The sequence below is a fragment of the Bos taurus genome, chromosome Y, assembly GCF_002263795.3.
Source record: "Bos taurus isolate L1 Dominette 01449 registration number 42190680 breed Hereford chromosome Y, ARS-UCD2.0, whole genome shotgun sequence".
NCBI lineage: Eukaryota > Metazoa > Chordata > Mammalia > Artiodactyla > Bovidae > Bos > Bos taurus.
Window position 1 is genome coordinate 46,729,205 of NC_082638.1, and position 6,162 is coordinate 46,735,366.

Here is a 6,162-nt window from a genome sequence, read left to right on the forward strand (position 1 = left end):
TCCACAGATATACATGTGTTCCCCATCCTGAAACCTCCTCCCTCCTCCATCCCCATACCATCCCTCTGGGTCATCCCAGTGCACCAGCCCCAAGCATCCAGTATTGTGCATGGAACCTGGACTGGTGACTCATTTCATATATGATATTATACATGTTTCAATGCCATTCTCCCAAATCATCCCACCCTCTCCCTCTCCCACAGAGTCCAAAAGACAGTTATATACATCTGTGTCTCTTTTGCTGTCTCCTCTCAGTGAACTCCGGGAATTGGTGATGGACAGAGAGGCCTGCCATGCTGCAATTCATGGAGTCACAAAGAGTTGGACATGACTGAGTGACTGATCTGATCTGATCTGATACAGGGTTATTGTTTTCTTTTTCCCCTTTTTGTTTAGCTTCGCTCCTCTTCTCAGCTCTTTGTGAGGCCTCGTAACTTTACCATTTTTCATTTCTTTTTCATGTGGATGGTCTTGATCACTTTTTCCTATACGATATCACTAACCTCCATCCATAGGTCTTCAGGCACTCATCTGTCAGATAGAATCCCCTGCATCTATTTATCAATTCCACTGTCTAATCATAAGGGTTTTGATTTTACATGTGTAAAGTATATTATTCCCTATTTCTTATAGGGAAATCTTCACCCAGATTTTTATCAAAGAAATATAGAAAACTCTATATGGTATTCAGGATATACATGAAATATAGCTGTTTGATGTTTGCGGTTTAGCTCAGATCTTAATTTCTGAATGATGGGAAATTCTCTTTCATGTGTACAAATCTGGAAAATGTTTCACATGTGAACAATTGAGAATTCATATTTCATATGAGAACATTTCTCCCCAGATTGTCAAATGGGAAATACACAGAATTCCGAATCTCATATCAGAATACCTTCCAAACATTCTTGATGAAAAGATAGAGAATTTCAGAGCCAAGCATGAAAATCTGTGGGAAAATTCTATATTTCTTGTAGGAAAATTAACACAGGTTTTTCAAATGGTAAATAGACAGTATTCAATATTTCATGAAGGAAAGACCTCACAAATATTTTCAAATGACAAATATGAAAAAATTCATGTTTCATGTGACCATGTGTGGATATGTGAAACAGACATTTTTGTATTTCCTGTCAAAGAATCTGCATCCATATTTTCATAACTCTAATGTAAAAAAATTCTACATTTTCTGCAGAATATTTCGTGTCCATACATTCATGTATGATGTACAGAGAATTCGTACTTTACGTTGGAAAATCTTTCTCCAGATTTGTATATGTGAATAATGGAGAATTTCATGTTTCACACCCTGAAATCTTTATCTAGGTTTTCATATGTGAAACTGAGAATTTCATCTTTTATGTAGGACTATCTCATTTCAGATGTCTATATTTGAAACAGATAATACTTTCATCAAGAGGCGCCTTAATTATTATATTTCTTCTGTCATTTTGGTGTTGTCACTGGGATAACTAAGGTTATTCATATCTCCCACATAAATTCGGTTTCTAACTTGAGATTCATCTAGATTTTTATTTTTTCATGGTGTTCTCTGCACAGAAGTTAAATAATCAGGACAACAATATATAGCTTTGACTTGTTCCTTTCCCAATTTTGAATTAGTTCATTGTCCCCTGTCCAATTCTAACTGCTGCACCTTTACTAGCACACACGATTCCCAGGAGACATATAAGGTATTCTTGTATTCTTATCTCTAAGAATTTTACAAAATTATGTTTCTTTCTTTCTTTCTTTCTTTTTTTTTGGTTTGTGTGTGATCCACAGTGTCCAAGTCATTAGCAGAGACAGTTAAGCAGATATAGATGATTGTATGCTATCTCCTTGCTTATTCTGTGATACAAACATCAATTCATGTGTACCTCTTATAATTAAATAACTAACTACACATTCCTGTTTTGTTTTTTTTTTTTTTTTTTCAATTTTATTTTTTGGTCATTGCTGTCGTTTTCTCTCTTTTTTCAAGTAGTCAAGTACCAACTGGTAATTTCCTATGAACTTGCCATCTTATTATACAATAATTAAATTATGCCCATGGAAGTCTCACCTTTGATATCTACTGAATGGAATTGCGCTTTGAGATCTGAAGTTAGACATTTGTACGCTGGGAAAATGTCAGGAACGTTCAAAAAATAGCTAGAGATATTCAAGTGCTGCCTTTTTGAGCCCAATTTTGCTATTATATTTTATGTGGAAAGTTCTGCATTTCTTCATGCTGATGACAATTCCTCATTAAGAGAAATTTCCAAGGGGGAAAGAAAAAAAGACAACACAATATGCTTGATTGCATATTGAAAGTCAAAGTAGTACCAGTTACGTGTGTAGGTAAGCAATGTCCCATCAAACAGATTGATTCATGGCAACTAATGTTTCATGTTTTTCTGTCAAGGAAAAAAATAATAATTGAGCTTTCCAGGAAAAACTGAGAAGTTCCAAGAAGGCAGAAATGTAGGCAGATGTGAAATGCAACTCTCTCAATAAATGGATCACAAATAATACTTCTGCAAGGACAATAGTTCTCCCACAGCATCAAATAGCAGAAGACCCTGCTCACCAGAGTGTCCCATGTGGGTTCCAGACATACCTGAGTGAAAAGGAATTAAGAAGGTATTTAGAGGGATCCTGGGAGAGGACTGCTGTTGACTATGTGGAAATGGCCTGATGGAGCAGGTACGAGTCATTGTGTAGCAGGGAATACCTTTTGAGAATTCCCAAACTGCCAAAGCGACTGTACTGTGTCACACTCAGGAGGCAGAGATACCTTGGTAGCGCCTCACCTTCCCACCTGTTAACACCTACTATAAGGCAATAGAGAAAGACCAGCAGAAGTACCACTCATGCTCCTGCAAACACAGGCTAGAAAAGGATCCCATTCAGGCAAAACCTCTTCTGTCTATGGCTGCTGGCTCCTATTCATAACTAGCACCACCATGTTTCCAGAATTCCAAGCAGCTGTACCTTAACCTTCTGTGCTCATCATGGCAGACCCCAGTGCACCACAAGTGTCTCAAGTCAGACACATTTGGTGACCACATGTGAGGAAGGATGAAATTTACACCTGAGGCCCAGGGACAGAGCCATTAAGAAAGAGGATTATGAATCTTCCATCCAGTTGTGCATGCTGCAGATTAAATACACAGGATTAATGATGCAGACCCTGTGTCTACGGATTACATCCAAAGCTGAGAAGAGGTCAAAAAAAAAAAAAAAAAAAATGCCCAGGCTCAGGCAGCTATAAGAACGCACAGGAATTATAGCAGTTTTGAGTCTGAGGTGCCCTTAGAGATATCCAGAATCCAGTTCTCTCCATCTTTGGAGAACTTCCCAAAGAGGTGTAATTGTCCTCTTGCCCATGTTGAGCACTAGGACACTCACAGATGAGACACAAGGAAATATGTATTATTCTTTTGATGCATTGAATTGTTGTGTTGTTTGTGCACTATTTTTCTCAGTTGTATGCTTCTTTGTTACTACACATTGATTTGATCTTGAAGATTATTTCAACTACATTTTTATTTTTTGTATAGCTATTTCTACTTTTACTTTGGTTTCCTATTTTCTGTGCCTTTAGTTGCTGTTGCATCACTTCATTCTTTAACATGGGTATGCATTTCTATATTAACTGTGGTTTTCTGTTATTCTGTGGGGGCTGTCCTGCTCTTCTTGTCAGATTTGCTTTCTTTATTTTTCAGTTGGCACTCTACTCTGGTGGTGTTTTTTGCCTTGAGATTTACTTGATTGGCTCTCATTATGAATCTGTTGTCTTCTCTGTAGTGTTTATTGCTTGTGGCACCTTTTACTTATTTATTTACCATTTATCTATGTTACTTTTTTAATCTCCTGAATCTATCACTATGGTATTGTAGTTCTCTGGGCATAAGTTGGGCCTGATATTTTCTGCTGTCATCATCTGAGAGGGTAACAGGCAGGAAGGCTGGGGTCTCCAAATGAAGGATTTGGCCTGAAAGTATCAGACATTTTTATCTCTCTTAAGTAGCAGGAGGAAACAAACTAGCAATATTTTTTTTTTCTGTCTTTATACAAATTTAAAAGGAGGTTTCTCTTAAAATGTTATATTGCCAGAATGACACCTGGTTTCATCTGAAGTTAACTATTCTCAAACCTTGAGATAACCAATGCATTTTTCTTATGGAAATGTTTGTCTTAAACTATGCTAATGTACTATGCTTTTACCCCAAACTCTGTTCTTAAGTCAGTTCCTCCTAATGGCTCAGAACCTACTTGACAAACCAGTATGTCATACTCGGATAATATTTCCCTAATCTATGTAAATAAATCATTTGTATGGTAATCTATCCTTCTTCAAGACAATCATTTTATGGCCCGGGATGAATCATCTGATGCCAAGATTATCCCAAAATGCATCTTATGTGTGAGGGGGCCTGGTACCACTCTGAGTTTTAAAACATTCCTTTCTTTCATTAACAGACTACTAGTGACTATATAATATCCAGCTGAAGACTAGCAGGAGGGTACTCTTTCTGCCCCATTCTGATGCCTATATGAGAAGTTTTCTCTATCTCATTGATATTTTAATAAAATTTTATTATACAAAGCTCTGAGTGATCCAGCCTTATCTCTGGCCCCAGATTGAATTCCTCTCCTCTGGAGGCCAAGAATCCCAGCTCTTTGCATTCCATTACAACCTTTCACACTGAGACCAGGATCATGGGACACTAGAGAATTCCTGTCTACACTGATTATTAACTGGTGACAGTCTCGTTGAAGGCCTCTTTCTTAATGTCAGATGTACGGCACCCAACTGCCTACACAACCCAGGGCTGATGCCTCACACTACACAACAAGCAAGACAGAAAAACGCAACCAATCTTCAGCAAATAGACTGCCTAATGTCAGACTAATTCTATAGACATCTACAAATGACATGAACAGATATGGTATCACCATTAGAGACGGAAGACTCAACTGCAGATTCAAGAACATAGTTGTCAGTCTCTCCAACTGCAAAGCCCACACTAGACACTCAACTAATTTTATCAACTTGGAGTGGAGACGAGGAGCAATAAGTATTACGCAGAAGTTTGGGAAGAAATGATGAGGAACGCAGTAGGGAAATGTGAAGTCAGAGAAATATGTTGTAGGCAAAGGAATGTGGTAAAAACTCAAAACATAACGAAAGAAAAAGTAGGCAGGCTCCTTGAAAATAACTTGGATGTTGTGGTAGTAAAGGTGATAAAACATTCTAGAAATGGAATGGGGAAAAGACAATAAACATTTCTATAGGGACTAGAAAAATGAATAAGTAACAGACACTCAACAACACACACACACAAAAAGACTTTGGCCTCCTATATGCTAATACACACTGTTGTACAGCAGAAGCCAACACAACACTGGAAAGAAACTATCCTCCAATTTAGAAATAAAGTTTAAAATGAAACACAAGTGTTCAAAGGCACACGAGACCAGACAAAGTTAATTGATACGTATAGTACATTTCACTGAAGCAGAGCAGAATACACACTTTTTCTAAAGTGAAAATAAAATATCTTCAAGATATATCACAAAATGGATCTCAAATCAAGCCTTGATAAATTTGAGATAGTGGTAATGGTATTAATCTTTTTTTTTTTTTTTTTTAACCACAACGTTATGATTTACATAGCAGAATTTGCAGGTGAGGACTGTGAGAAACATGAATCCATGTAGATGAATAAATACAACTGTACATGGCCAAGAGATCACTCATGAAATGTGAGAGAAAATGAAAGAAAAATCTTAGAAGAAAATAATATTTAAAACATGATTATCCAAAAGTTATGGAGCATGCTAAAGCAGTAAAAGAGTGAAGTTGATAAATTGTACACATCTCAAGTAATCAACATAACCTACAATCTAAAGCATTTAGAGAAAGAAGAAAAATCAGGCAAAATTCCCCAAAGTGAATAGAAGGGGAAAAAATGATAAAAATCAAAGCAGAAATTTAAAAAAAAAGAAATGATTAAAAAAAAAAAAATAGCCAAAATCAGTATCACTAAAAAGGGTCTCTTGGAGAGGAGAAGTAAAATAGACAAATCATGATACAGACTTATCAAGACAAAGAGGACAACAAATCCATCAATTTGACATGACAAAGGATGACATTATGACTGATATAACAGA